Source organism: Carassius auratus, chromosome 5, assembly GCF_003368295.1.
Source record: "Carassius auratus strain Wakin chromosome 5, ASM336829v1, whole genome shotgun sequence".
Taxonomy (NCBI): Eukaryota; Metazoa; Chordata; class Actinopteri; order Cypriniformes; family Cyprinidae; genus Carassius; species Carassius auratus.
In genome coordinates this window covers 5,316,209-5,334,114 of record NC_039247.1, presented here as the reverse complement: position 1 = coordinate 5,334,114, position 17,906 = coordinate 5,316,209, and the positions used below count along the sequence as shown (strand labels likewise).

At 38.6% G+C, this 17,906-nt stretch overlaps 1 protein-coding gene across 2 annotated transcripts in view; it reads right to left on the bottom strand.

Annotated features, from left to right (window-relative positions):
* Window positions 1–16,669, bottom strand: part of LOC113072032 (protein yippee-like 1) — a 41,040-nt gene extending 24,371 nt beyond the window's left edge. The window contains exon 1 of one of the 2 annotated variants that reach the window (XM_026245206.1): window positions 16,416–16,669. The gene's annotated coding sequence lies outside the window, so the exon portion shown is untranslated. Of the gene's footprint in view, window positions 1–15,024; window positions 15,277–16,415 lie in introns of those variants that run through there. The other variant, XM_026245205.1, reaches the window with a different exon arrangement.
* Window positions 16,670–17,906: the final 1,237 nt, after the last annotated feature.

The window sequence follows — 17,906 nt, the reverse complement described above, 5'->3', positions numbered from 1 at the left end:
TTTAACAGTGACCCAGAATATTACTGAATTAATTTTTTAAGTTATTTTACTGTATAGCGTTGGAGAAAATTAATGGCAAAATAACTCCAGAAAAGTGCATTTTAGCACCTGCACCGTTACCCATTTTCATACACTCATAAAAATCTTTGCTTCATGGGTTTGCTCTTTCTTTCAGTGGATTCCTATTCACAGTCACTCTTACCATTGATATATTAATTTTCAAATATTTCTACTGTATAGTTTTGGAGAAAACTAAAGCAAAATTCAACTCCAAGAATCTAATCACATAAGCTTTTTAACACCATGTCCCATTTTCAAACATTTACAAAAATCTTTGCTTTATAGGTTTGCTCATTCTTTCACTTGATTCCTATTCACAGTCACTCTGACCATTACTGCGTTAATTTTAAATTATTTTTACTGTATAGTTTTGGAAAAAATCATTGGCAAAATCATGCCTAATCAAAGTTTATTCTATCTGTTGCACCATTACCCATTTTCAAACACTCATAAAAAATCTTTGCTCTATAGGTTTGCTCGTTCTTTCAGTTTATTTCTGTTCACAGTCAATCTGATCATTACTGTATTAAGTTTCAAATATTTCTACTGTATAGTTTTGGAGAAAACTAAAGCCAAAATCAACTCCAAGCATCTAAGTGCATAAGCACTTTACATCATGTCCCATTTTCAAGCACTCATAAAAATCTTTGCTTTATAGGTTTGCTTGTTTTATCAGTTTATTTCTGTTTACAGTCAATCTGACCATTACTGTATTCATTTTTAAATAATTCTACTGTATAGTTTTGGAGAAAACTAAAGCCAAAATCAACCCCAAGCATCTAAGTGCATAAGCACTTAACATCACGTCCCAATTTCAAGCACTCATAAAAATCTTTGCTTTATAGGTTTGCTCGTTCTTTCTGTTTATTTCTGTTTACAGACAATCTGACCATTACTGTATTAAGTTTCAAATATTTCTACTGTATAGTTTTGGAGAAAACTAAAGCCAAAGTCAACCCCAAGCATCTAAGTGCATAAGCACTTAACATCATGTCCCAATTTTGAGCACTCATAAAAATCTTTGCTTTATAGGTTTGCTCGTTCTTTCAAATTATTTCTGTTTACAGTCAATCTGTCCATTACTTTATTAAGTTTCAAATATTTCTACTGTATAGTTTTGGAGAAAACCAAAGCCAAAATCAACCCCAAGCATCTAAGTGCATAAGCACTTTACATCATTTCCTACTATCAAACACTCAGAAAAATCTTTGCTTTATAGGTTTGCTCGTTCTTTCAGTTTATTTCTGTTTACAGTCAATCTGACCATTACTGTATTAGGTTTCAAATATTTCTACTGTATAGTTTTGGAGAAAACTAAAGCCAAAATCAACCCCAAGCATCTAAGTGCATAAGCACTTTGCATCATGTCCCATTTTCAACCACTCATAAAAATCTTTGCTTTATAGGTTTGCTCGTTCTTTCTGTTTATTTCTGTTTACAGTCAATCTGACCATTACTGTATTAGGTTTCAAAGATTTCTACTGTATAGTTTTGGAGAAAACTAAAGCCAAAATCAACCCCAAGCATCTAAGTGCATACGCACTTTACATAATTTCCTATTTTCAAACACTCATAAAAATCTTTGCTTTATAGGTTTGCTCGTTCTTTCAGTTTATTTCTGTTTACAGTCAATCTGTCCATTACTGTATTACGTTTCAAATATTTCTACTGTATAGTTTTGGAGAAAACTAAAGCCAAAATCAACCCCAAGCATCTAAGTGCATAAGCACTTTACATCATGTGCCATTTTCAAGCACTCATAAAAATCTTTGCTTTATAGGTTTGCTCACTCTTTCAGTTTATTTCTGTTTACAGTCAATCTGACCATTACTGTATTACGTTTCAAATATTTCTACTGTATAGTTTTGGAGAAAACTGAAGCCAAAATCAACCCCAAGCATCTAAGTGCATAAGCACTTTACATCATGTGTCATTTTCAAGCACTCATAAAAATCTTTGCTTTATAGGTTTGCTCACTCTTTCAGTTTATTTCTGTTTACAGTCAATCTTACCATTACTGTATTAGGTTCCAAATATTTCTACTGTATAGTTTTGGAGAAAACTGAAGCCAAAATCAACCCCAAGCATCTAAGTGCATAAGCACTTTGCATCATGTCCCATTTTCAAGCACTCATAAAAATCTTTGTTTTATAGGTTTGCTCGTTCTTTCTGTTTATTTCTGTTTACAGTCAATCTGACCATTACTGTATTAGGTTTCAAAGATTTCTACTGTATAGTTTTGGAGAAAACTAAAGCCAAAATCAACTCCAAGCATCTAAGTGCATAAGCACTTTACATCATGTCCCATTTTCAACCACTCATAAAAATCTTTGCTTTATAGGTTTGCTCGTTCTTTCAGTTTATGTCTGTTTACAGTCAATCTGACCATTACTGTATTCATTTTTAAATAATTCTACTGTATAGTTTTGGAGAAAACTAAAGGCAAAATCAACCCCAAGCATCGAAGTGCATAAGCACTTTACATCATGTCCCATTTTCAAGCACTCATAAAAACCTTTGCTTTATAGGTTTGCTCACTCTTTCAGTTTATTTCTGTTTACAGTCAATCTGACCATTACTGTATTAGGTTTCAAATATTTCTACTGTATAGTTTTGGAGAAAACTAAAGCCAAAATCAACCCCAAGCATCTAAGTGCATACGCACTTTACATAATTTCCTATTTTCAAACACTCATAAAAATCTTTGCTTTATAGGTTTGCTCGTTCTTTCAGTTTATTTCTGTTTACAGTCAATCTGTCCATTACTGTATTACGTTTCAAATATTTCTACTGTATAGTTTTGGAGAAAACTAAAGCCAAAATCAACCCCAAGCATCTAAGTGCATAAGCACTTTACATCATGTGCCATTTTCAAGCACTCATAAAAATCTTTGCTTTATAGGTTTGCTCACTCTTTCAGTTTATTTCTGTTTACAGTCAATCTGACCATTACTGTATTACGTTTCAAATATTTCTACTGTATAGTTTTGGAGAAAACTGAAGCCAAAATCAACCCCAAGCATCTAAGTGCATAAGCACTTTACATCATGTGTCATTTTCAAGCACTCATAAAAATCTTTGCTTTATAGGTTTGCTCACTATTTCAGTTTATTTCTGTTTACAGTCAATCTTACCATTACTGTATTAGGTTCCAAATATTTCTACTGTATAGTTTTGGAGAAAACTGAAGCCAAAATCAACCCCAAGCATCTAAGTGCATAAGCACTTTGCATCATGTCCCATTTTCAAGCACTCATAAAAATCTTTGTTTTATAGGTTTGCTCGTTCTTTCTGTTTATTTCTGTTTACAGTCAATCTGACCATTACTGTATTAGGTTTCAAAGATTTCTACTGTATAGTTTTGGAGAAAACTAAAGCCAAAATCAACTCCAAGCATCTAAGTGCATAAGCACTTTACATCATGTCCCATTTTCAAGCACTCATAAAAATCTTTGCTTTATAGGTTTGCTCGTTCTTTCAGTTTATGTCTGTTTACAGTCAATCTGACCATTACTGTATTCATTTTTAAATAATTCTACTGTATAGTTTTGGAGAAAACTAAAGGCAAAATCAACCCCAAGCATCGAAGTGCATAAGCACTTTACATCATGTCCCATTTTCAAGCACTCATAAAAACCTTTGCTTTATAGGTTTGCTCGTTCTTTCAGTTTATTTCTGTTTACAGTCAATCTGACCATTACTGTATCAAGTTTCAAATATTTCTACTGTATAGTTTTGGAGAAAACTAAAGCCAAAATCAACCCCAAGCATCTAAGTGCATAAGCACTTAACATCACGTCCCAATTTCAAGCACTCATAAAAATCTTTGCTTTATAGGTTTGCTCGTTCTTTCTGTTTATTTCTGTTTACAGACAATCTGACCATTACTGTATTAAGTTTCAAATATTTCTACTGTATAGTTTTGGAGAAAACTAAAGCCAAAATCAACCCCAAGCATCTAAGTGCATAAGCACTTAACATCATGTCCCAATTTTGAGCACTCATAAAAATCTTTGCTTTATAGGTTTGCTCGTTCTTTCAAATTATTTCTGTTTACAGTCAATCTGTCCATTACTGTATTAAGTTTCAAATATTTCTACTGTATAGTTTTGGAGAAAACCAAAGCCAAAATCAACCCCAAGCATCTAAGTGCATAAGCACTTTACATCATTTCCTATTATCAAACACTCATAAAAATCTTTGCTTTATAGGTTTGCTCGTTCTTTCAGTTTATTTCTGTTTACAGTCAATCTGACCATTACTTTATTACGTTTCAAATATTTCTACTGTATAGTTTTGGAGAAAACTAAAGCCAAAATCAACCCCAAGCATCTAAGTGCATAAGCACTTTGCATCATGTCCCATTTTCAAGCACTCATAAAAATCTTTGTTTTATAGGTTTGCTCGTTCTTTCTGTTTATTTCTGTTTACAGTCAATCTGACCATTACTGTATTAGGTTTCAAAGATTTCTACTGTATAGTTTTGGAGAAAACTAAAGACAAAATCAACCCCAAGCATCGAAGTGCATAAGCACTTTACATCATGTCCCATTTTCAAGCACTCATAAAAACCTTTGCTTTATAGGTTTGCTCGTTCTTTCTGTTTATTTCTGTTAAAAGTCAATCTGACCATTACTGTATCAAGTTTCAAATATTTCTACTGTATAGTTTTGGAGAAAACTAATGCCAAAGTCAACCCCAAGCATCTAAGTGCATAAGCACTTAACATCATGTCTCAATTTTGAGCACTCATAAAAATCTTTGCTTTATAGTTTTGCTCGTTCTTTCAAATTATTTCTGTTTACAGTCAATCTGTCCATTACTTTATTAAGTTTCAAATATTTCTACAGTATAGTTTTGGAGAAAACCAAAGCCAAAATCAACCCCAAGCATCTAAGTGCATAAGCACTTTACATCATTTCCTATTATCAAACACTCATAAAAATCTTTGCTTTATAGGTTTGCTCGTTCTTTCAGTTTATTTCTGTTTACAGTCAATCTGACCATTACTGTATTAGGTTTCAAATATTTCTACTGTATAGTTTTGGAGAAAACTAAAGCCAAAATCAACCCCAAGCATCTAAGTGCATAAGCACTTTGCATCATGTCCCATTTTCAAGCACTCATAAAAATCTTTGCTTTATAGGTTTGCTCGTTCTTTCTGTTTATTTCTGTTTACAGTCAATCTGACCATTACTGTATTAGGTTTCAAAGATTTCTACTGTATAGTTTTGGAGAAAACTAAAGCCAAAATCAACCCCAAGCATCTAAGTGCATACGCACTTTACATAATTTCCTATTTTCAAACACTCATAAAAATCTTTGCTTTATAGGTTTGCTCGTTCTTTCAGTTTATTTCTGTTTACAGTCAATCTGTCCATTACTGTATTACGTTTCAAATATTTCTACTGTATAGTTTTGGAGAAAACTAAAACCAAATTCACCCCAAACATCTACAGTAAGTACATAAACACTTATCCAGTTCCTTTTCAGGAACTCGAGCTGCGTCTTAGCGCTTTGGGGAAAGTCCCTGACGAGACCTACTCTGAATATCGTGTGCAATCTTGTCCAATGGACGGGCGTGGCGTCACGGAGCGGGGTGACGTAGCGACCAGGAAGCTATATAAGCACGTGCCGTGCAGCTGGCTTCAGCTTCAGCAAGCGCTCTGTGTGTGCATGTCAAAAGTCTGTCCCGTTGGTCCTATTTATTGTTGTCTGTCCCTAGCCATTAAAACATCGCTAAACAGCTCAATATGCCTAAAGCAAAGCAAAAGACCAAACATATAAAGGGTGATTCCAAGCCACATTACAGATTGTTTGTTCCTCCCTGCCCTCGCTACATTACGAGCGGGGATACACACAGTCTGTGCGTGTCTTGCCTGGGACCAAAGCATGTTGAGTCGGCTCTCGAGGGGGCCGACTGTCCGCATTGCGAGCGATTGCCAATGCGGACGCTTCGATCCCCGAGGGCTCTCTTCGAGGAGGGAGCCTTCACCAGCGTTCCTCGCGATAAATTAAAAATCGAATGGCCTGCAGAAAAACATACTGAGCCGCAGAAAAGCAAGCTAGATGAACGCTTTCTGCGGCCGAGGCAACCACCTCCACGCCGGAGTCTACCGTTTTTTTCCGATCTCCATGACGAGTTATCGAGATCGTGGAAGCACCCATATTCTACCCGCCTCTTTGGCCCCGATTCACTATACTATGGCAACGTGATGGGGCTGGGAGAGCACGGTTATAGAACGATGCCACGGGTCGAACAGACGCTCGCGGGCCGAACAGACGCTCGCGGGCTATCTGTCACCCGGCTCGGTATCGTCCCTAAAGGCTCCGGGGTTGCCCACTAAGCCGCTGCGAGTTACATCATCGCTTGTGGGCAAGGGTTATGTGGCAGCAGGTCAGGCTGGGGCTTGCCTTCATACTATGGCAGTCCTACAAGCTTATCAGGCCGACCTGCTGGGAGATGTCGATGAGGGAGAGGGGATTAAGTCTGAAGATATTGAAGAACTCAGAAAGACCGCTGATCTCTCCCTCCGCTCCACTAAAGAGACCGCTCGCACGATTGGACGGTCTATGGCAGCCTTAGTGGCCGCGGAGAGGCATTTGTGGCTGACCCTGTCGGAGATAAAAGAAAGAGACAGGGTCTGCCTTCTGGACGCCCCGCTTCAAGCCTCGGGCCTGTTTGGCGACACAGTCGACACAGTCAACACTGTCGTCGACAGGTTCCAGGAGGCACGCAAACAGGCGGCGGCATTCCAGAATTTCCTCCCTCGTCGCTCTCGTGGTGCATCTGGGAGATCACCACGCCACATACCAGCTCCTCATACCGGGAAGCGCAAAAACAGAGTGTCGCCGCTCGGGTTCCCCCACGACGGGACCGAGGGCCTCAGCGATGCCCTGAGTCGGGGACTTCCAAAGTAAAGGCCAGATTTAAGAACAGTCATCGAGGCCCGGAAGTCCTCGACGAAAAGATCCTGACGCCAGGGTCCAGAGGTTAGCCCCTACTGGGGTAGAGCGCGGTCCACCTCAGTGCCCTCAGGAGGTCGGTCTGCCAACCCTGCCAGAGTTTCAGGGCGCAGCGGACTCCAGCGAGCACTACTCCCAGTTATTTCCGCCCGTGAGCGCAGCGGAGCTGGGATGCTCGCCGCCCCTTCGGGGGCCTCTTACACCAGAGGTCAGTCTTGAGAGACTGATTGCCTTAGTAGATTATTTAGCAGCGTGGAAGCTACTGCCAAATGTATCTCATTGGGTCCTGCGTACAATAGAAAAAGGCTATTGCATTCAGTTCGGTCATCCACCACCGAAGTTCAACGGGGTTACACCGACTGTGGTCGGCCCCCGGCAGGCTCTGGTTATGGAACAAGAAGTGAATATCCTATTAAGGAAGGAGGCCATCGAGGTGGTCCCTCCTCTAGACAGGGAATCCAGATTTTACAGCCGGTATTTCATAGTTCCAAAGAAGGATGGGGGGTTGCGTCCGATCATAGACTTACGTCACCTGAACTGCTGAAGTTCAAAATGCTCACTGTCAAGCAGGTTGTAGCTCAAATCAGATCCGAGGACTGGTTTGTCACAATAGATCTCAAAGACGCATACTTCCACATATCCATCCTTCCACAACACAGGAAGTTTCTGAGGTTCGCTTTCGGGGGCAAAGCTTATCAATATCGAGTACTTCCCTTCTGCCTTGCACTCTCACCCCGCACGTTCACGAAATGTGTAGATGCGGCTCTGGTATCCCTCCGTATGCAGGGCATCCGCATTCTAAATTATATCGACGATTGGTTGATCCTAGCTCAATCAGAGCAGATGGCGGTTCGACATCGAGATGTCGTTCTCACACACATGGGGGAGCTGGGTTTGAGACTAAATGCCAAGAAGAGTGTACTTTCTCCAGTTCAGAGAACCACCTATCTAGGCGTAGTGTGGGATTTGACCACGATGCAGGCACGTCTGTCTCCTGCTCGGAACGAGTCGATCCTCACATCAGTCGAGAGAGTCAAAGAAGGCCAGTCACTCACTGTCAAACAATTCCAGAGATTGTTAGGGCTGATGGCAGCTGCGTCCAACGTGATACCTTTTGGCCTGCTGCACATGAAACCCCTACAGTGGTGGCTCAAGTCCAAGGGCTTTTCCCCCGAGGGGAAATCCACTTCGAGTTATCAAGGTCACGCGCCGATGCCTTCGTGCCTTAGACATGTGGAAGAAACCTTGGTTCTTGAATCAGGGCCCGGTGCTGGGATCTCTTCGTCGCCGTGTAACACTAGCGACAGACACGTCCCTCACCGGTTGGGGTGAGGTCATGAGTGGCCACCCTGCCCGCGGTCTGTGGAGTGGTCGCCATCTGACATGGCACATCAATTGCCTAGAGATGTTAGCAGTCTATCGAGCATTAAAATATTTCCTCCCAGACCTGAGAGGTCACCATGTGTTGGTGCGCACCGACAACACATCAGTGGTCTCTTATATCAATCACCAGGGGGGTCTGCGCTCACGCCCCTTGTACAAGCTGGCATACCAGATCCTTCTCTGGTCCCAGGGCAAACTCCTCTCGATCAGAGCAGTGTATATTCCTGGGAGATTGAATGTGGGAGCAGACATACTGTCGAGGCAGGGGCAGAGGCCCGGGGAATGGATGCTTCACCCCGAGGTGGTGAAGCAGATATGGAGAGTGTTTGGCAAAGCTCAGGTGGACCTCTTTGCGACTCAAGAGACATCGCAATGTCCCCTCTGGTTCTCTCTAGTTCATCCAGCTCCTCTGGGACTGGACGCTATGGTACAGACCTGGCCGAGGCTTCGTCTGTACGCATTTCCCCCTATCACTCTGCTCCCGGGAGTTCTGGCGAGAGTACGCCTGGACGGGGTCCGTCTTCTATTAGTAGCCCCGTTCTGGCCGGGCCGAATATGGTTCTCAGATCTAGTCTCACTCCTCGATGGCTCTCCGTGGGAGATACCGATCAGGAAAGACCTACTCTCACAGGCGCAGGGCACGATAATTCACCCTCGCCCGGAGGTGTTCAAGCTGTGGGTGTGGCCCCTGAGGGGGCACAACTGTTAGCAGCTGGTCTCTCAACCGAGGTTGTTGAGACCCTCCTCCAGTCCAGAGCTCCCTCTACGAGGAAATTGTACGCCCTGAAGTGGAAACTTTTCACTTCATGGTGCAGAGATCGCCACCTTGACCCTGTTAACTGCCCAGTTGGTACAGTTCTGGAGTTTTTACAAGCTAGGCTCTCTGCGGGGTTATCCCACTCCACCTTAAAGGTGTACGTGGCGGCCATAGCTGCTTTCCATGTCCCTTTCAATGATCAGTCAGTGGGTAGACACCCCCTAGTTACACGTTTCCTCCGCGGTGCGCTGAGGCTAAGACCTCCAGTACGGTCCCGTGTTCCCCCCTGGGATTTGGTTGTGGTTCTAGAGGCTCTCTGTAAAGCTCCATTCAAGCCAATACAAGATATCTCAGATTGACATCTGACACTTAAAACTGCCCTGTTACTGGCAATCACCTCACTAAAAAGAGTTGGAGATCTCCAGGCCCTCTCGGTGGCCCCTACTTATCTAGACTTTGCCCCTGGTATGGCCAAAGCATTCTTATACCCTCGAGCGGGTTATGTTCCAAAGGTTCCCTCTGTAACACCACAACCTATCGTACTGCAGGCCTTTTGTCCTCCTCCCTTTCGGGAGCCAGACCAAGAGAAGCTAAACTGTATGTGTCCAGTGCGAGCACGCATACGTCCACAGAGCTGCCCTGTGGAGAAAATCCGACCAATTGCTTGTTTGCTACGGTCCTACTAACAAGGGTTCTCCTGCCACCAAGCAGACCCTTAGTCGTTGGATAGTCGAGGCTATCAACGTCTCTTATGAGTCCTCTGGTCTTCCCCCTCCTTTGGGGGCCAAGGCTCACTCTACTCGGGGTATGGCGGCTTCCAAGGCCTTCTTAGCAGGTGTGTCCCTCTTGGACATCTGCAATGCTGCGGGGTGGTCCACGTCCTCTACATTTGTCAGATTCTACGATCTTGATATGCGAGCCGCTCCGGGCTCTTCTGTTCTCTCGCCTTAGCTGTGCTCTACGGATACACACTAGGCAGGGATTTGGTAGTCTGGCAGCGTGGGCACATCGTTCCCCAAAGCGCTTCGACGCAGCTCGAGTTCCTGAAAAGGAACGCCTCAAGGTTACGTATGTAACCCTAGTTCCTTGAAGGAACGAGACGCTGCGTCACAGAGCCATACTCCCGGCACCCCTGCCGGCGCTTGCTTCCCTACTCGAAGCTGAAGCCAGCTGCACGGCACGTGCTTATATAGCTTCCTGGTCGCTACGTCACCCCGCTCCGTGACGCCACGCCACGCCCGTCCATTGGACAAGATTGCACACGACATTCAGAGTAGGTCTCGTCAGGGACTTTCCCCAAAGCGCTACGACGCAGCTCGAGTTCCTGAAAAGGAACTGGATAAGTGTTTATGTACTTACTGTAGATGTTTGGGGTGAATTTGGTTTTAGTTTTCTCCAAAACTATACAGTAGAAATATTTGAAACTTCATACAGTAATGGTCAGATTGACTGTAAACAGAAATAAACAGAAAGAACGAGCAAACCTATAAAACAAAGATTTTTATGAGTGCTTGAAAATGGCACATGATGTAAAGTGCTTATGCACTTCGATGCTTGGGGTTGATTTTGTCTTTAGTTTTCTCCAAAACTATACAGTAGAATTATTTAAAAATGAATACAGTAATGGTCAGATTGACTGTAAACAGAAATAAACTGAAAAAACAAGCAAACCTATAAAGCAAAGATTTTTATGAGTGCTCAAAGTTGGGACATGATGTTAAGTGCTTATGCACTTAGATGCTTGGGGTTGATTTTGGATTCAGTTATCTCCAAAACTATACAGTAGAAATATTTGAAACTTGATACAGTAATGGTCAGATTGACTGTAAACAGAAATCAACTGAAAGAACGAGCAAACCTATAAAGCAAAGATTTTTATGAGTGCTTGAAAATGGCACATGATGCAAAGTGCTTATGCACTTAGATGCTTGGGGTTGATTTTGGCTTTATTTTTCTCCAAAACTATACAGTAGAAATATTTGAAACGTAATACAGTAATGGTCAGATTGACTGTTAACAGAAATAAACTGAAAGAACGAGCAAACCTATAAAGCCAAGATTTTTATGAGTGTTTGATAATAGGAAATGATGTAAAGTGCTTATGCACTTAGATGCTTGGGGTTGATTTTGTCTTTAGTTTTCTCCAAAACTATACAGTAGAATTATTTAAAAATGAATACAGTAATGGTCAGATTGACTGTAAACAGAAATAAGCTGAAAGAACGAGCAAACCTATAGAGCAAAGATTTTTATGAGTGCTTGAAAATGGGACATGATGTATAGTGCTTATGCACTTAGATGCTTGGAGTTGATTTTGGCTTTAGTTTTCTCCAAAACTATACAGTAGAAATATTTGAAACTTAATACAATAATGATCAGCCTGACTGTGAACAGAAATAAACTGAAAGAACGAGCAAACCTATAGAGCAAAGATTTTTTATGAGTGTTTGAAAATGGGTAATGGTGCAACAGATAGAATAAACTTTGATTAGGCATGATTTTGCCAATGATTTTTTCCAAAACTATACAGTAAAAATAATTGAAAATTAACGCAGTAATGGTCAGAGTGACTGTGAATAGGAATCAAGTGAAAGAATGAGCAAACCTATAAAGCAAAGATTTTTGTAAATGTTTGAAAATGAGACATGATGTTAAAAAGCTTATGTGATTAGATTCTTGGAGTTGATTTTGGCTTTATTTTTCTCCAAAACTATACAGTAGAAATATTTGAAACGTAATACAGTAATGGTCAGATTGACTGTTAACAGAAATAAACTGAAAGAACGAGCAAACCTATAAAGCCAAGATTTTTATGAGTATTTGATTATAGGAAATGATGTAAAGTGCTGATGCACTTAGATGCTTGGGGTTGATTTTGGCTTTGGTTTTCTCCAAAACTATACAGTAGAAATATTTGAAACTTAATACAGTAATGGATAGATTGACTGTAAACAGAAATAATTTGAAAGAACGAGCAAACCTATAAAGCAAAGATTTTTATGAGTGCTCAAAATTGGGACATGATGTTAAGTGCTTATGCACTTAGATGCTTGGGGTTGACTTTGGCTTTAGTTTTCTCCAAAACTATACAGTAGAAATATTTGAAACTTAATACAGTAATGGTCAGATTGTCTGTAAACAGAAATAAACAGAAAGAACGAGCAAACCTATAAAGCAAAGATTTTTATGAGTGCTTGAAATTGGGACGTGATGTTAAGTGCTTATGCACTTAGATGCTTGGGGTTGATTTTGGCTTTAGTTTTCTCCAAAACTATACAGTAGAAATATTTGAAACTTGATACAGTAATGGTCAGACTGACTGTAAACAGAAATAAACTGATAAAACAAGCAAACCTATAAAGCAAAGATTTTTATGAGTGCTTGAAAATGGGACATGATGTAAAGTGCTTATGCACTTAGATGCTTGGAGTTGATTTTGGCTTTAGTTTTTTCCAAAACTATACAGTAGAAATATTTGAAACTTAATACAGTAATGATCAGATTGACTGTGAACAGAAATAAACTGAAAGAACGAGCAAACCTATAGAGCAAAGATTTTTGTAAATGTTTGAAAATGGGTAATGGTGCAACAGATAGAATAAACTTTGATTAGGCATGATTTTGCCAATGATTTTTTCCAAAACTATACAGTAAAAATAATTGAAAATTAACACAGTAATGGTCAGAGTGACTGTGAATAGGAATCAAGTGAAAGAATGAGCAAACCTATAAAGCAAAGATTTTTGTAAATGTTTGAAAATGGGACATGGTGTTAAAAAGCTTATGTGATTAGATTCTTGGAGTTGAATTTGGCTTTAGTTTTCTCCAAAACTATACAGTAGAAATATTTGAAAATTAATATATCAATGGTAAGAGTGACTGTGAATAGGAATCCACAGAAAGAAAGAGCAAACCCATGAAGCAAAGATTTTTATGAGTGTATGAAAATGGGTAACGGTGCAGGTGCTAAAATGCACTTTTCTGGAGTTATTTTGCCATTAATTTTCTCCAACGCTATACAGTAAAATAACTTAAAAAATTAATTCAGTAATATTCTGGGTCACTGTTAAAAGTTATCAATTGGAAAAAGGAGCAAACCTTTTAAGGAAAGCATTTTATGAGTTAGTGCTTTTTATGAGAAAAGAGTGAAAATGCACATTGACTTTTGGAGTGATTTGCCTTTAAATTGTACAAAAATTTTATAATAGTTTTAACTTGAAAAAAAAAATACAGCAATAGTCAGGATCACTATTAGTTGAAAGGTATACACACACAAACAACACACACATACGCATTACATATTGTATCAATGTTGATATATATATATATATATATATATATATATATATATATATATATATATAAAATGTATATTTATAAAATGTATATATAACATATATATATAATATATAATATATATATATATATATAATATATATATATAAATATATATATATTATATATATATATATATTATACACACACACACACACATATATATATATATATATATATATATATATATATATATATATATATATTTAAAATATATATTTATAAAATGTATATATAAAATATATATATATAAATATATATATATAAAATATATATAATATATATATATATATATATATATATATATAATATATATATATATATTATATACACACAGACACACATATATATATATATATATATATATATATATATATATATATATATATATATATATATATATATATATGTATATATATATATATATACACACACATTGATAAATTATGTATATTAATGTAAAATAAAAATGTTAATGTACAAAAATAATGTATTCAGAAACATTAATTCAATGTTCAAGTCATTTAAAAAAATGCATTATTTATATCATGACATGAAATAGCAATACATAAATATTCTGATGTCCCTTTAAGTTCTTTTTATGGGTTAAATGACGTTTTATGCAGATTTTATTTCATTTATTTTTTTTTTGGGAGGGGGTGGGCACCCGTGAACTATTGAAAATATCAGAAAAAGTATAAAGGAAACGCCGTTACGACAGCTTCTTTACATCTATTTTGACCGCTCCCTGCACCCGTACCGTCAGTGCACGATTAGACGCACAAACAAAAAAAAAGTGCGGCTGGCTTGACCGTGTACTTTCAAACCGCGGCTGGCTTGACCGCAGTCAAACACAGGGGGTTCATGAGCGCGTGTTAACCTCAGAGGAGAGGATAAGGCTAATAATGGCTTAAGAAAAACAATAATAGCTATAACAAATCTAGCCGTTTAAGAGCTCGAATAGCCACGTTAAGCTACTAATCACTTATAAAATAGCAATAAGCATGTCACATATTCAGTGCAATTTAAGCATTAATGCATCTCTTTTGTTTTACTTTGCTGCAAAGGGACAAACAACTTAAGCAAGATGTTCATAAAAGCAATTCCGCGCTCCAACAATAGGCTACCAGTTATAAAAGGTGCAAACTGATTGTTGTCAGCGAAATCTTTAGAGAAAACAACAAAGAAACTCTGTGCCCGATGTGGATACAAAACAAAGACTCGTGTTTTGTGACAAAACCAGGAAGCGCTAAATGAAACGGAGACTACATTTCCAAACACCAATATCAATGTTACATTGTATGATTCATGCAATCAAAATGCCATATTTGAGTTTTATTCCGTGTAATTAACATTTATAAATCGCGTGCATGCATCCGGCTCCACATTTTTTCTCCACTGACAGAAAGGAATGGTTTTGAGTTTTTCAATTTACTAACAAGCTTTTTAACAATAATCATGCTTTCACATGGCAAATATATGAGTATCTTTTAGCTTCAAATGAACGTAGAGTGTCAACTTACCACCTGAACAGGATCTCACTTCAAAGTTTGGCATAGATTTTCTATAGGGAAGCTGAAGCTTTTTTTTTCTCAGAGCATACTTTGTGATATTTTTTTTGGTTTCGGTTGTCGTGTCTAGGTGCAGATTCCGTCTGAGACCTCAGACTATGACTATTTGTCAGTTGTGTGTGTCGGTTAGGCTGTACATTTCTCTAGTCTTGGTTGCACTCTTTGTGTTTTTGTGATAGACTTGCTGCTTTGTGAGTGGGCGGGGCGTCGCCTTACTGGCGTGTGGAGTATCCAATTGATGGTTTGCAGGGGCGGGGCTATCAGCCAAGTGAAAATAATCCCGGATGTGTAAATAAATACAATGTAATTTAACGATTATATAGGTTAAGATGATGACTTCATCTGATTGGTGTTTTGCATTATGTCCCCTACAAGAGCTACATGGATGAAGAACAACGAATCAAAAAGGACGGAAATGTTTTAGATTTTTTTTTTTAAAGTGAGTAGTAAAATAATCAATTTAGTAGTTGTTAGTTGAATGCCTTGCATTGTAATATGCAGTTATTAGAATCCTAGCTACTTTCAGCCAAATAATGTCACTGGTTCCTTTTTCCATAATAATAATACACCCACAAAGGCCACATGCAAATCATGACAACACATCAAGTCATTTTAGAGCAATACTGCTTAATAAATGGTTTGAGGTTCATGTAGGGGTAGGTTTCACAGCCTGACAGCACTAAAGAAATAACCCCATCTCTATGCGTCAGAGAGCATCTGCTACGCCTTATAAATAATAAGTGAAGAGACTGCCTTAAATAAATGGTCACAAAAGAACCAGCCCAGTGTTTTAGTAATTGTGCGTAACTATAACGCCAGATGCATTGCAGAACGTTAAAACTTCCTTAGTCTACATTGACATGAATGTCACTGACATCATATATGTTGACAGTTCACATATAAATAAATAATTACCCATTGAACCGACACAGTGGTCCGACGGTGATAAATATTGGTCAATAGTTTTCAAAAGTGAATTTGTGAAGTCTTCGGCTAGATAAGGAAGCCTGTCCCGATGATGTCATATGTTTTCATTCTGCGTCCCATTTTATAACTCCGCAGCATGGTAACCCACAGTAAAAGCTTTTCCCACGAACACAAGCAAATTATTACCCAGCTCACATAATAAAATAAAAAATAAAGACTGTTGTGTTTGAAGGCGTCGTGTTTTAACTTACTGCTTGCTGAATAAATTAAAAACAGCACACCAATGTGACCTTCGCTGAGGCACTTAGGATGCAGTGCTCTTAAAGCAACTCATACACTGGGTGTTATGCATTGAAAAATATCATCAAATCTGAAAAGAAAACAAGCCAAATATTGAATGATGCACAATGCAATACCTTTTGGGAGGACGTGGATCAGCTGTTCTCCCCACTGCAGGGTTTCTCATTCAGAAGCGCTGCTGTGCCCGCATGTGTCACGACGGTCCAAGATGCTGCTGTTGTTGTTGTTGTTCAGAGTCTACTGTTCATAGTTCTTCCGCTGTGACAGTCTTCTCCTCTCTTCTTTTTTTTTTTTTTTTTTGAATGAGACTGTGATGCGGTTGCGTACGAGGCGTGGGTCTATTAGTGTGCGCTCCACGCTCACCAACATTTAGCTACTTCTGTCCTGTCTTCATTCACAAATGCGTGGGAATTTTACGGAATGCATTTCTGCAGCTGCATGAATGCAATGAAAATATTTCGAAAAATAAATACTGGTTATCCAAAAATAAAACGATCACATTAATTTATAAAGAAGCAGTTTAGGCAATTTGTAGTCCACTCAAATTCAATAAACAACTATATACAACAATATGCATTAAAAAGCCAGGGAGATTTAATAAAATGTAAAGGAAAAAAATACCTAGGCTAATAACAATAATAAATACTTTTTATGTTAACTAATGTGGTTCATTTAATATCTTGATTTTTTTAATTCAAGGAGTAACGTTATACGCAGTAAGCCTGTGAAATTCAGGTTGCTATTAGTACATTTAGCATAATACGCGACAATAATAATACGACTAATTAAATAAAATATTTTTATTAAGATAAAAATTTTTTTTTATTATTTATGTATTTATACTCCCATTGACTGCCTGGATAGATTTTATCATTTAAAAGACACCACATTGTTTTATATGTTTTAACGCCATCCGTTTGTTTTTGAACATTTCTGTTGAACGTGTTTGCGAATATATAGGTTTGTTATGACGAAATTCTCTTCCGCAGACATGAAAACCAATCAGGTCGAGTATAGTTTGTGTCAAACCAATCAGCTGCCGAGAGTGATAGCCTCAAGCTCCGCTCTCCAGACAAACTCGAGCCCGCGCACACAACATATCGCTTGTTTTCGATAATGCGCGTTCACAGCAAAGACACGTGCCAAAGCGCACGGTAGCGCGCAACAGTCCTCAAAGCCATAACACGTGGTTCAGGTAAACAGCGCGAAGGCCCGGATGTTGGCGCTATCTTTTTCTTGAGAATCAGACAACAACAACGTCATCAGTTCTATTTGAACGTTTAGTTGAAACGATACATATGATAAAGTGATTATTATTAAATAAACCCGTTTGACGAAATGGAAATAGAGATCTTGAGAACTGCCTCTAATGATGGTCAAATAAGCCACTCGCAACCAAACTAACTCACATTCTCCATCAGCGGGTGTTTTCTGTTTTTTTTTTTCCTTTTTTTAGAAAATGCTGCCATCTACTGTATCAACACTGATATTACTACAGGCATTTTCATGATAATCACTGAAATTGTCCAGTGGCTGTGATAACCTTACAGTTCAAAGACTATATTTATTATAGTCTTTGAACTGTAAGGTTATTATTTTAGCTTAGG